The 14,160-nt window shown below is 36.6% G+C and overlaps 1 long non-coding RNA gene across 1 annotated transcript in view; it reads left to right on the top strand.

Annotated features, from left to right (window-relative positions):
• LOC132593763 (uncharacterized) overlaps positions 1-13,480 on the top strand; it is a 133,819-nt gene extending 120,339 nt beyond the window's left edge. Inside the window, exon 4 of the long non-coding RNA XR_009559573.1 lies at positions 13,317-13,480. This is a non-coding gene — a long non-coding RNA (uncharacterized lncRNA). The remainder of the gene's footprint in view (positions 1-13,316) is intronic.
• Positions 13,481-14,160: the final 680 nt, after the last annotated feature.

Raw genomic sequence — 14,160 nt, 5'->3', positions numbered from 1 at the left:
CATGGTTGGACATGTGAAAGCACGTACGCATCGTTGAAAGTTTGAAACTTGAAGGTTTGTATGTAGGGAACTTACTGTACTATCTTGGTTCAGTTACTCTCCATTTTACCACACTACTCCCAACATTTGCTCTGGGGAAAATTCCTTGGTCCTTTTGAATGCTGTTTTGTCCATCCCAAAAGTTGAATTTCTGGCTTGTCAAATCATGGAGTGTTATGTGGTGATGGGATAGAAAGACAAAGGAAATAAGCAGCTATTGGGTCAGACCCAAAGCACATTGCCTGAAAACAATAGGTATTCATTTAGTTCATGAATCTGTGGGTCAGCAGTCTAGTCTGGACAGTTCTTCTGATCTAACCTGAAATTGTTCGCTCTATGGGTATGGCCTGTCTCAGAGTGACTGTTGCATCTATGGGTCCTTTGGCTGCTGTCTGGAGGGACCTGATTTAGCCCCACATGTCTCTTATATTCCTCCAGCAGGCTAGCCTAGTCATGTTCTCAAGAGAAAGGCAGAGGTGCAAGAGGTAGGGCGGTTTCTACACCCAAACACACTTCAGGCCTCTGTGTATGTCACATTTGTTACTATCCCTTTGTCTAAAGCAAGTCATGTGGTCAAGCCTACTGCCAGAGTGAGGGCTCTGCAGAGTTATATAGCAAAGGATGTGGATACAGGGAAAGGTGAGAACATGGACTTTGCATGTTTACAATAAAGCTATCATAAGCTGAGTTAAATTTGATAACTAGTTATACCTTTAACTTTTCTAATCTCTATTAAACTATTCAATCTGTTTCTTACATATGTCTTTGGTAAGAAAATATAGATATTTATGGGCCCTGTGATATATACACTAGGCATTCTGTAGTAAACTACGTGTTATTATCCTTTACCGCACTTCCAGAACATTTTTACCTCTAGGAACTCCTATATTTGGAAGCTTTCAGACACTAGTCAACCTTGCTGAATCACAAAAGATTTTTCTATACTTTAGAATTCTCTCACTCTGGATTGGGAACACTGAGTATTTCAAAAATTTCCCCATATATTTGGAAATTTAAAGTGCTTAACTGTAGTTGAATTAAATTAGACTAACAGATGCCATACTGTAATATTTTCTATGCTTCAAGTTGATAAATTCTTCAATGCTGCAGGTTTTGTGAAGTAAATTTATTTTTTCTATTGAATAATCCAAGTTTAAGTTTTTGCATAGAATGTTTACTTAGTTTGGGTATTGCCTTTATACTAGGTGTTTTGATGCTGTGATAACTCCTAACTTGTGATCACATTCAAGACTGAGAGAAACAGATGATGCATAGAGGGAAGATGCTTTTGACTAGAGGAAAGAGGCATGTTGCTGAGTTACAAAAAAGGAATTATTGTATTCTCTTTATCTAATTAAATGACTTAATTCAGTACCAGACTAGCACATCCCTAATAGGCAATTATATTGACATTAAAAGTGTTAGAGGTCCTGAGTCCTCTATCACTGCAGATATTCAAACAAACACTTCAATTCTTACTGGGATATTAGAGAAGAGATGTAAGAATTGGGCTAAACTAAAAGATTTCTCAATTTTTTTTCCCTATGTCAAAGATATGAACATTATTATGTCCTATTAATGTCCCAGATGCTATATAGTTAAGCTCTGTGGTAGATCATCTGTGTATTCACACAACGCTATAATCCTAGCATAATTAAGGCATGAGCACTTGTTAAGAGTCAAAACCAGGGGCCTCCCTGGTGGCGCAGTGGTTGAGAGTCTGCCTGCCGATGCAGGGGACATGGGTTCGTGCCCCGGTCTGGGAAGATCCCACATGCAGCGGAGTGGCTAGGCCCGTGAGCCATGGCTGCTGAGCCTGCGCGTCCAGAGCCTGTGCTCCGCAACGGGAGAGCCCACAACAGTGAGAGGCCCGTGTACCACAAAAAAAAAAAAAAATCCCAGAAAACTACCATGAAGTATCACCTCACACCAGTTAGAATGGGCATCATCAGAAAATCTACAAACAACAAATGATGGAGAGGGTGTGAAGAAAAAGGAACCCTCTTGCACTGTTGGTGGGAATGTAAATTGATAACATCCATCATGGAGAACAGAATGGAGGTTCCTTACAAAACTAAAAATAGAATTACCATATGACCCAGCAATCCCACTACTGGGCATATACCCAGAGAAAACCATAATTCAAAAAGACACATGCACCCCAATGTTCACTGCAGCACTATTTACAACAGCCAGGTCATGGAAGCAACCTAAATACCCATCGACAGACGAATGGATAAAGAAGATGTGGTACATATATACAATGGAATATTACTCAGCCATAAAAAGGAACGAAGTTTGCTCATTTGTAGAGATGTGGTTGGATCTAGAGACTGTCACACAGAGTGAATAAGTCAGAAAGAGAAAAACAAATATCATATATTAACACATATATGTGGAACCTAGAAAAATGGTACAGATGAACTGGTTTGCAGGGCAGAAATATAGACACATATGTAGAGAACAAACGTATGGACACCAAGGGAGGAAAGTGGCGGGTTGGGGGGTGGTAGTGGGATGAATGGGGGAATTAGGATTGACATATATACACTAATATGTATAAAATGGATAACTAATAAGAACCTGCTGTATAAAAAATAAATAAAATTAAATTTAAAAAATAATAAATATTGTTTTAAGCCACTAAATATAGGTATTATTTAATGTAGGGATTGATAACTGAGGTAGCCAGGAAAAGTAATTAAATCCCCCTTCCTGGGAAACATAGATGATTGACTGATATTTTTGCCTCAGATGGAGAGGATATTAGACTGTCTAAACTTATCAGGGGGCTTTTTAGAAGATGAACAGTGAGGATTTGACAAGACAAATAACTGGAAATGTGAAACCAAGCTACTCAAGTACTGCCAGTGGAGAGCAGAGATGACAGTTTGAGATGAAAGTTTTATCTGACTTTTTTCATGAATTAGCTCATGCCTTGATGTCCAGGGAATATAGAAGGTTATGTATGCTTAAAAGCAAGTTTACTCCAGGATCACTGTGTCTACAAAAGTCCTCTTCTTTGGTGTCTGTGTTGCATATTGAACGTCCCTAAGTTGAACAACAAACTTTTAGGTGTAAGAGGAAGTTCTCTCACAGAAAAAAATAAACCATTATAAAATAGCTTATAATGGTTCTTGTGGGTGCCGTTGCTTTAGGATGCAGGCCATGCAGCATGGTTATGCAGCTGGGATATAAAGATGGAAACTTGATATATGAGAAGTGACTTAGCCGAGGCAATGCATACGCGAGAAAGTGTAGCCTATAGCAAAGCTTGGATGTGGAGAAGTCAAGTATATCCATTATTCATTCTATTCTATTTCCTTTGTTTAGATCCTTGGTCCTTTTTTCCTGTTGTTCTCTTAATGAGTTTTGTTGTTTGTTTGTTTATATGCTTTTTAAAATTTATGTAAGCCCATTTATATGCTTAAGATAGGTATCTTTTACTGTTGTATTTAACTGTAAATCCTTTTTACTGTTTCTTTAATGGGCTTTATTTTTTGGACATACTGAAATATAACATTTTTAAAGGTAATCTCTGTGTTCTTAGGCATTCTTTCACTGATTTAAAAATTTTAAATCCTCCCACTCTATAGGTTAGAATAAATATTGAAGTGTTTTCTTACTTTTTTGAGGTTATAAAATATTTAAGCTGAAATTATTTTATCATATTAAAATTGCTTTGGACAGAGCTAAAGCAAATTTTTTCAATAATAAGGAAATGATGAGTCGAGTGTATCCAATTGTCTTAAGTTTGATTAACATGTTACCTAAACCAACTAAAAGAATGAATTTGACGAGAGTCATGTTGATTTTATGACTGCGTGTAAATCCATATGAAATGAGAAAATGTTCTAATCTATTTATTTCTTGTTCTTACTGGTTTGGAAGTTTTTCACAAGGTAATAAATTGTGTAGTGTAGTCCTCTGCAAAGCATGTAGCATCAGAACACTAATTTTGCAGAATGTTAATTTATATTAAGTGATTAAAGGGTTTTGTAGTAAAACACATTTGGGAAATACTGGTTTGAACAAAATTAAATTGGTTTTTTAGTCAAGGATTTCTCAGAGTATTTAATGTAAATTGTGAATTTCCAAGAGTATAATATAATAAGCAGCATTGCCTAAGCTTACTCAACCATGGCCTCCTCCTATCTCCGCCCTCCCTCCCTCTCTGCCAGAGCATCTTTTAGGACTAGTTCTATGGAATACATTTTGGGTAATGCTGATGTGTTGAAAAAAAATTCTGAATCAGGTGTTAGGAAATCTTCAATAAGGCCGTTAGCCAATATGGAGCAGTTTCCTCATCTGTATAATAAACCCTGGACTTTCGCAATAATTATAAATTGTCTCCAAAAGTTCTGTCCAGTTCTAGCTGTAGGTCCTTTGTGTCAGCGTTGCGTAACAAAATCACAGGCACTCTGTCAGCACCAGTATTCAATGAGGTCCCTTCTGAAACTGAAAATGTAGAAGGACTATTAGGTGACCTCTAAAATCTTTTCCACCTTTGACAGTCTGGTTCAAAGCTCAATGCTTTGGATCATATTACAGAAATTGCTAACAATATCCTCACCTATGTAGTGCTATTTGTCATGGAATTTTTGTCTATGACACACCTGGGAAGTTTGAATAAACAAGAAAAAATTTAGAGTAGGGTTTCTTATATGTAGGGTCACAACCATTTCAAAGGCTAAATGATTTAAATGATAAATTATATGGTCACTTTATCTATACTCCAGATCCAACCACCTCCTTAGCTACTGCCAACTTTTTTTTTAAAACAGGTAACAGCTTTTTAAAAATGTCAATTTAGTATAGGTGCTATTCTAATGAAGGCCTTTTTATGCACTCTCTTATTTAATTCTCACAAAACTCTATGAAGTTGGTACTAATATCATCTCCATTTACAGATGGAGAAACTGTCTCATAACTTGTTCAGAAGTGATGCACATTTGAACTCCAACAATCTGACTCAGAGCTTCCTCTCTTAAATCTATACTACAGTATTCATTGCAACCTCTAATACCAATTAGCATAGCTCTAAAAGATATGGCCCACTTTGCTCAAACTATTGCTTCATTGGAATATCCCACCCACTCCCTTTCCTCTTTTGTCTGTAAATCCTGTTAATTCTGTAAGTCTTTGTGTATAGAGGCCTTCACCACAAAACCTGCTTATACTCTAGCTCATTACAAGTGGTTAGTTGGGATTTCACTGGTAGTTATTGTCTCTTCTCTCATTTCAACATATATTCAGATATCCCCTTTGAGAGCCATAAATGATTCAAAGATTGTATGCCTATTTCAATCCAGATTAAAGTTCTTGCAGGCCTGGGGCCATGACTGCACTGTGCTTTCCACAGTGCTTCCTAAGATGCCATCATAGTCAATATCATTTTAGCCTTTCACCACCACAGGGAAAGAAAATGCAAAGGCTAATGAAAAAAATCCACAGCTTCAAAATGCCTTGTGTATTCTTGGCCCTTGGTTGGATATCAATAGTATTATGGGGGTCAGAATGTCTAGCTTTGACTTTGTTCTTTGGTGACATTAGGCAATCATTTTCTTCAAACCCCAGTTTTCTCATTTGTAGATGATTACCTGTGTGATAACATATGTCCTGCCTAGTTTAAAGGATTTTACATGGATCTAAAGAGATAACTTGTGGAGAAGTGCTTTGTAGATCGTAATGTGCTATTCAATTATAGGAGGTTGATTATTTACAATGATAAAATATCTTGTACCTACAGGCATTCCTTTCTGATTTGGCAGAAGAAAAATTTGAAAGCAACATTTCCTTGAAGTCTTAATCCGGTTTGAAATCTGATTTTGCCCAATTAATTATAATAAACCTATAGAAGAGGCAGGTGAAAGCCTCCTTCATGAATCAACAAGCATCTTCCAGGGCAGCCCCAAGCATGCTGTAGGAGGTACCTGGTGCTAGCCTCTGATGCCTGCTTCTCCCATTAAAATGCAGATAAACTTTCTAGATAAGTTGATTAGCCTGAGTCTGTTTATTAGCAGGCAACAAATTCTTCTGCATTGTAGAAACAAGTGAACAAAGCATCCAGGGGTTAATAAGATCTTCTCCTGTTCAGACATCTTTCTATTACTCATCATTTGTTGTTTCCATCCACTCAGCTCACCTATTTCCCATGTTGAACTCCTAACACATCCCACGTGGATTGCTGAGCTACAATCCTATAACGCTTGGAGTTAACGAAATTAATTTTCTGATGTTCCCATTTCAACTTTCTTTTATTGCACCTTGCATGTGTCTTATATTTTTCCCTCACCTCACTGATTCCAAATATATATATTCTTCAATATACTCCCATCCTAGGGAAGGCTGTAGGTCAAAAGAGGTTAGTTTATCAGTGCGTGAAACATTGTGTCAGGGCCAGTTGGCAAAAGAAAGAATGTAGAAAATGACTGTGGAGTAGACAGTCTTCCCCTTCCCCATGTCCCCTTTAGGGGCTTGTAATCAGGACAACAAATACACTTGATGTAGTAAACACATAATAGGTCAAATTGGACATTACTCTCTCAGGGCATGACTTCGCCTCTGTTTCATGTTTCCCTGTTTAGTGAAAGCTTTTCCCAAGAGAGCATTTCTCAGTCTCTTTGAACTCTGTTGGAAAGATTATTTTTAATACTAGTAACTCATCTTAATATTCTTTTCCCGTAGCAATTTGTACTGCAGATATAGCCTGACATTTCTCTCCTTCTTGTATTTGATTTTATGTGCAGATAAAGGGTTCCCATTACTCAGAATGGGAAAGAGATAGGACATCTATAGGGGCTCAACATTTGTTGAGCCCCTATAATTTACTAGGCAATGTTCTCTGTGCTTTGCATATTTCATCTCATGCAGTTCTCATATCAACTCAGTGAAATAGGTATCATTATCTCTACTTTAAGAACAAGATATCCAATTCTCAGAGACCAGGCCCAAAATTGACCTGGGATTCGAACCTAAGTATGCCCTGACACAAATGCCCTTGCTTTTGGTTATATCAGCTGAGTGTAATGGAGTATTTTGGCTTCTTAAACTTTTTGATTGAAACAGAACCAAAAACAAAATATTTTTATTTTAAACCATTCTTGATCATAGTATTTCTAGAAAGAAACAATTACTTGGGAAGTAATGCATGCTCTTTGAATTTTTTAAATTAAACTCTACATTGAGATAGTTATAGATTCATAGGCAATGGTAAGAAATAGTACAGAGAGATCCCGTGTACCCTTTAACCAATTCCCCTTAATGGTAACATCTTTCAAAACTATTGTAAAATATCAAATCAGGCTATTGACACTGATGCCATCAAGATATAGAACATTTCTGCCATTAAAAACATCCCTAATGTTTTCCTTTTATAGTCACTTTGATTTCTCTTCTGCCACACACCCTGACTTAACAACTAGCAACTACTAATCTGTCCTCCATTTCTACAATTTTGTCATTTCAAGAATGTTATATAAATGGAATCATATAGTATGTAAAATTACAGGGTTGCCTTTTTTTCACTCAGCATAATTCTCTGGAGATTCATGCAGGTTTTTGCATGTATCAGTAATTTGTTGCTTTTTATTGCTGAATGGTATTCCATGGTATGGATATACAGCAGATGGTTCAACCACTCAGACATTGAGGGACATCTGGGTTGTTCCTAGGTTTTGGCTATTTTGAATAAAGCTGTGATGAACATTTGTATACAGGTTTTGTGTTTCTTGTGTGTGCTTTTCTTTGGGATAAATGCAATTAGTGGATCACATGGTAGTTGCATATTTATTGTAGTTTTTAAAAACTATCAAACTGTTTTCCAGAGTGGCTAAGTCGTTCTGTATTCCCACTAGCAATGTATGAGTGATTCAGTTTTTCTGCATCCTCACCAGCATTTAGTGCTGAAACTATTTTTTTTTAAGTTTGTCATTTTGATAGGTATGTAGTAATATCTCATTGTGATTTTAATTTGAATTTTTCTAGTGACTAAGGATTTTTTTTTTTTTCCCGTACCACGCGGCATTCGGGATCTTAGTTCCCCGACCAGGGATTGAACCCGGCTCTTGGCAGTGAAAGCACCAAGTCCTAACCACTGGACAGCCAGGGAATTCCCTAATGACTCATGATACTAAACATTTCTCATGTGCTTATTTTCCACCTGTACTGTGTATCTTATTCATTTATATGTCCCTTTATGTTTTTGCCCATATTTTAATTGAATGATTATTTTTAAACTGTTGAGTTTTGATATGTTCTTGATATTAGTCATTTGTCAGATATGTAGTTTGCAGATATTTTCTCCCACTCTAAAGCTTATCTTTTTATCCTCTTTGCATCATCTTTTGCAGAGAAAAGGTTTTTAATTTTCATGAAGTCCAGCTTTTCAGTTTTTGTTTTTGTCCATCATGTTTTTGGCGTCAACTGTAAGAACTCTTTGCCTAGCCTTAGATTCTGCAGATTTCCCCCCATTGAATTTCGTTTGCACCTTTATAAAAAAAATCAATTAGATTTATCTGTGTGGGTCTACTTCTAGTTCTTTCTGGGTCTGTTCTGTTCCATTGATCTATATGTCTATCCCTTCAGCCATACCATAATCTTGATGACTGTAGTTATATAAATGCTGAAATGAGGTAGATTCCTCCCACTTTATTTTTTTTTCAAAATTGTTTTATCAATTCTAGTTTCTTTGCTTTTCCATATAATTTTTTTCTCCCATAACATCTGTTATCATATTTTTTCTGATAGTTTCTTCTTTTCTCTTCAAAAATGTTAGAAGTTATTTTCTTCTCTAGGAATATTAAAAAAATACCATATTCCCCTTACTTAGGTTTTCTACTAACAACTTGCTAACCAAGACATATTTGTTTTTCCCTATTCTTTACAAGAATTCTTTTTCAACTCTGTCTTATAGATGCTTCCCTCAATCTTTTTTTTTTTGGCAATAAAATGTCCTAAGCTGAACTTATTAGTACCCTATTCAGAACAAAATATATATTCTGGATTGGGGGAGAATATTGTATTTCATTAACTTGAACCACATCAATAAATAGTTTTTAGGCACTGCGCTATGAACTGTGGCCTATAAAAGTGTTCAGTATAGTACACAATATGTAATATATACAGTAAATACATATATGTGTATATCCTGTATATATATATATGATTTTCCTTGAAGATGTTTCATTTACGAAGGTATTTTTTTTAGTTCAAATGAATCAGTATGACTTTTGTCCAGCTTTTGTCTTTTAATAAGTTTTTGAGTCATCTATATGGACAGTGACTACATAAAAGAATTTAAGACTTGAGAAAACAGACATCAAAAAACTGTAAGATGGGCTTCCCTGGTGGCGCAGTGGTTAAGAATCCACCTGCCAATGCAGGCGGCGCGGTTGGAGGCCTGGGCTGGGAAGATCCCACATGCCACGGAGCATCTAAGCCCAAGCACCACAACTACTGAGCCTGCACTCTAGAACCCGCGAGCCACAACTACTGAAGCCCATGCGCCTAGAGCCCGTACTCTACAACAAGAGAAGCCACCACAGTGAGAAGCCTGTGCAATGAAGAGTAGCCCCTGCTCACTGCAACTAGAGAAAGCTCACGTGCAGCAATGAAGACCCAACACAGCCAAAAAAATAAATAAATAAAATAAATTTAAAAAAACCAAAACACAAAAAAAGCTGTAAGACAAGCAAGTTTAACTAAACACCATGAGAAAGGACTAAAAAGCACTCGGGAAGTACAGTTTAAGATTTACAGGCTTTATCAAGAAGACAATTCTCTTCAGGACCTTGATTTTACTTTTGGTAATTCTAAGTTAGAAGTGTATAAACTGAAGCCAGTCAATAGGATAAATATGACCAAAAGCATAATGAACAAAAAGTATGTAGAGTGTGACAATCAGTGATTTCAACCATCTAAGATGTTCTTTTTTACTAATCTTTTAAGTGGAAGGTTGTCAGTTTGTTCCATTGAACTTAGCTTTAGCTTTTGGACTTTTTTTCAGGGATTAATTTTTTTCTGGCGGTTCACCTAGAACCTTAGTTTAAAGTTTCTAATTGTTGCAAATTTACACTTCTGAGAAGACCCTTTCTGCATTTTCAGAGTTTTCATGCTGATAATGACAGTGACATTTCAGAGTAAGGGGCAAAGCCATCTCTAATTCACAAGTATCTGTCACTGCAGTGTTGGCTCCATCCCCATCTTTGTACGTTGTTATGCCCTATGTAAGAAGCACGAAGTTTAATAGTTTTTGTTGTTGTTTGCTTGTTTTTTAGCCACCGTGAGTGATATGGCTTTCGACAATAGAGTGTTTTACCCCATCCAGAAAATAAACATTGTTACGAAATATGTTCATGAAGGCATAAAGTCATAGCTGTAGGAGGCAATTGTGTAAAATCCATTTGGAGATGCTGAGGGTTTCTTTTTGATCCCGGTTCCACCCATGTCAAACCTCTACATTTTTAGCTACAGGGATAACATGGATTAACCACAACATCTAGAAAAGTTTCCCCATTGGAATTTTAAATTGTTTTCCCCTACTGTGGAATATCTCCTGGAAGATTTTAGCAAGTGTCCATTTGAGGTTTTATTCAGTGTTAGAAAGCAGCCGTCTTGGCTTTGCTAGATATTATTCTCATGGATCTTAAAACTCATTTGGTCCCAGTATTTCTTTTAGAATTTGGGTCAAAATTTGTGTCTCTAGTGAAATCCTTTAACTTTTCCATGGAATTGTCTTTATATTACAAGATGTTCGCAGGTAATGACTGTATTAGAGAAGCATATTTAGCATGATGATATGGTAAAGCATTTAATATATTTGTAATGGTATCTCTTTACCTATGAGCCTCCACCTTTAGAATAGAAATTTTTGTGGGGCGGGGGGGAAGGAAATATCTTAGTTTGAACATCATCCCAAGATAGTTAAACTATTTCAAACTTGTTTTGGCTATCAGAGAATGTATTTACACTTTTATTTTTAACAATTTGATGTGTCCTAGAAAGGACCATTGTTCAGCAATTTGAATCAATTGGGTTTCCAGTGAGGGATTAGCTTGCGTAAGAGAGACTGAACTAGTTATTGCATATCCAACCTAGCATCATCCCTTCTCATTTTTAAGATAAGCTCTGGCAACAAAAATATATTAAGTCAAGACTTAAGGGAGTATCCAAAAGATCGGTTCTGGGCATAGATACTTCTTGAACACAATCAAGAAATTTTATTTCATTATGTAAGTGTAAGATCGTTTTTAGATTAAGGGGGAGTAACAATATTTCATAGTTCGGTAGTTGACTAGCAGAAAAATGTTGGTCATTTTCAGTTGAGAATAGGGATTATGTTGCATGTGAAATCAGATTTAAAGGTGATACTGGTATGAAATCCAAAGATACTTTGAATAGTGTAGCCAAGGCCCCCATTGCTCTAAGGCAAAAAAGGTAAGACTTGGCTACTGTATCAAAGCATAATCTAGAGTAAGCAATGGGTCTTTTTTTTTTAATTTAATTTATTAATTTATTTATTTTTGGCTGTGTTGGGTCTTCTTTTCTGTGCATGGGCTTTCTCTAGTTGCAGCTAGCGGGGCCCACTCTTCATCGCGGTGCGCGGGCCTCTCACTGTCGCGGCCTCTTGTAGCGGAGCACAGGCTCCAGACGCGCAGGCTCAGTAGTTGTGGCACACGGGCCTAGTTGCTCCGCGGCATGTGGGATCTTCCCAGACCAGGGCTCGAACCCGTGTCCCCTGCATTGGCAGGTAGATTCTCAACCACTGCGCCACCAGGGAAGCCCAGTGATGGGTCTTTGAAGTGTACCATGTGGTTGAGTTAATAGCTCTAGAATATGGCCTAGTATGTTAGCAAATACAAAAAAAGAAAGTTATGATTATCTGAGAAAAAATGATCTAGATTCTTATGTGCTCTGCACTAATTATTTTCTGTACATGAGTGTTTTGCCCATAAGAATTCTGAAATTATAGCTAAGTATTTTTCTCCAATCACATATAATGTAGAAATATTAATCATATCCAGGATGTTTTCCTGGGACTTTCAATGATAATTATTCTGTAGTGCAATTTATCAGGAAGTACCATTTGTAAGGTGAATTTTATCTTACAAGTTTGTTTTGATTTCTAGCTCGTTTACTTTCTAATAGTCTGTGTAAGTGTTCGGTTACACATTGAAGATATTCTGAATTGAAAATTACCCATTTCATTTTGTTTCTGATAAAGTTCCTTAATTCAGGTCTGAGCTTATTTGCGAAAAGAGACGATAAACTTCTCTTAAGCTGTTGTGTCTACCCAAAATACTGTTTGGGAGTTTTAAAGACTATTTTTTAAAGACTACTAATAATTTGGCTTAGAGTTTTGAATCCTTATGCAATCTACTTCTAAGAGAAAGTCTTCTTAAATTGCTTTTATGCAGTACATTTCCTTTTATTTATTTATTTTTGCCTTGTCAGCCCCATTTAAAAATATGCATAACGAGGCTATTTAAATTCTCTTCTGGTCTTTCCCTCCTTGCTCCGTTTAACAGTTTCTCCTGTCTAAAGGGCTAATAATTTAGTGAACAAATTAGAATATTTATGACCATTCAGGACCATAACTATCTTGCAAAATCCTGAATTCTGTAGCAGGTTTTTGTATAACTTCTAGAGGCCTAGGAAAAATTTTAATTATGGCTCTCAACTTTTCTCTACACTGGTTTAAATGCAGCTTTTATATATTTCTTTCTGACTTAGGAATTTAAAAGATATTGTGTGCAATGTGACTGTTCCTTTCCTGAGAACAACTCTCCCAAAAGGGAGCTCAGGAGGTCAGAAGAAGGAGCAGAAGGAATTGGAGGATAAGACAGATAGATGAAGAGAGATGGACGAAGTATGGATTTCAAATGGTTGAACAGGAGTGAACAAGAGAGCCTTTGCAGGAGATTTTCTTGAAGTCAGCATTTTGTTTATTTGAAGTTAGCATACAAGTTAAAAAGCTAACTATTGAATGTTTGATTTTTTGCTCTATATTTTTTTCTGAAACTCCCCTAAATTTTGACATGTAAAAAGTTTCACAAAATAGCCATTGCTATTATTTAAAATAAAAGTAATTTTGCCAGTTACCAAGATAAGCACAAAAACTAGTGTTGCAGTGAGAATTTATAGGAAAGCAGTTGTTCTGCCAGGAGCAGGTTATGGCTTTGCTATAGACAAACTCATGACAAATAAGGAAAAAGGCCTCTATAGTTGGTCAAGAATGTGTGTTTATGAATAATGTTTTCGGTTTCCTAACCAAACAGAAGCTACGAACAGACTGTGTGGTCAAAAATGCAGCAAGTGTGGACCTTGGAATATAAACTAAACAATATGACCTACTTTCATGAACTGGCAAGATGGATTGGAGACTGATCAAGCCTGTGCCCTCCTCTGTTGTTTATGGAGCACACTCTTATACATGCAACAGAAACAAGACCATCTAAGACAAAAGAAGGTAAGCCATTCATCCACTCACGAAGCACATACACACATATGCACACACATTATATATATATGACAATTGTATAGTTAACCTAGGGTATGGGGGTAGGTGTTTGGAAATAGGGCCATACATTCTTAAGTCAAAGTTCATGAATGGGTAACTAGTCTCGTGGGGGCTGGGAATACATCACAAAGGTTTTCATCATTGTTTGGGACCAAAAGAGCATAGAGGCCACTTGATCCTAATGATTTTTAAACAATATCTATTAACTACAAAGCTCTTGATGACAGAGAAGAAATTTACTGCACAGTACAGTCCTGGGTAGGGTCAGCTAAAGCACAGAAGAAACTGTAAGGGCCCAAGATGGTGTCAGATATGCTAACAGCCCTACGCTGCTGTTGATTGGATGTATATAGGAAGTTCGTGTGCTCACTTGATGACTTTCAGGAGTAAGGAGCTCTTTCTGACTAGCTGGTTTTAGGAAGCTGAAGTGAATTTTTGATTGATTAAATGGGTATAAAATCAGCCATAGTGATTGCTTTTACCATGGCTATAGAACTGTAATTGATAAATTAAGTAAGTGTAAAATCTGTCTGTTGACTACTTTTTACCATGTTTACAGCACATACAGGCTTCTCCCAAAAGTGTTCAAATTATTATTTTTT

This window comes from Globicephala melas, chromosome 17 (genome assembly GCF_963455315.2).
Source record: "Globicephala melas chromosome 17, mGloMel1.2, whole genome shotgun sequence".
Lineage (NCBI taxonomy): Eukaryota > Metazoa > Chordata > Mammalia > Artiodactyla > Delphinidae > Globicephala > Globicephala melas.
The sequence above is the reverse complement of the archived record's forward strand: the minus strand, read 5'-3'. Positions and strand labels throughout refer to the sequence as shown.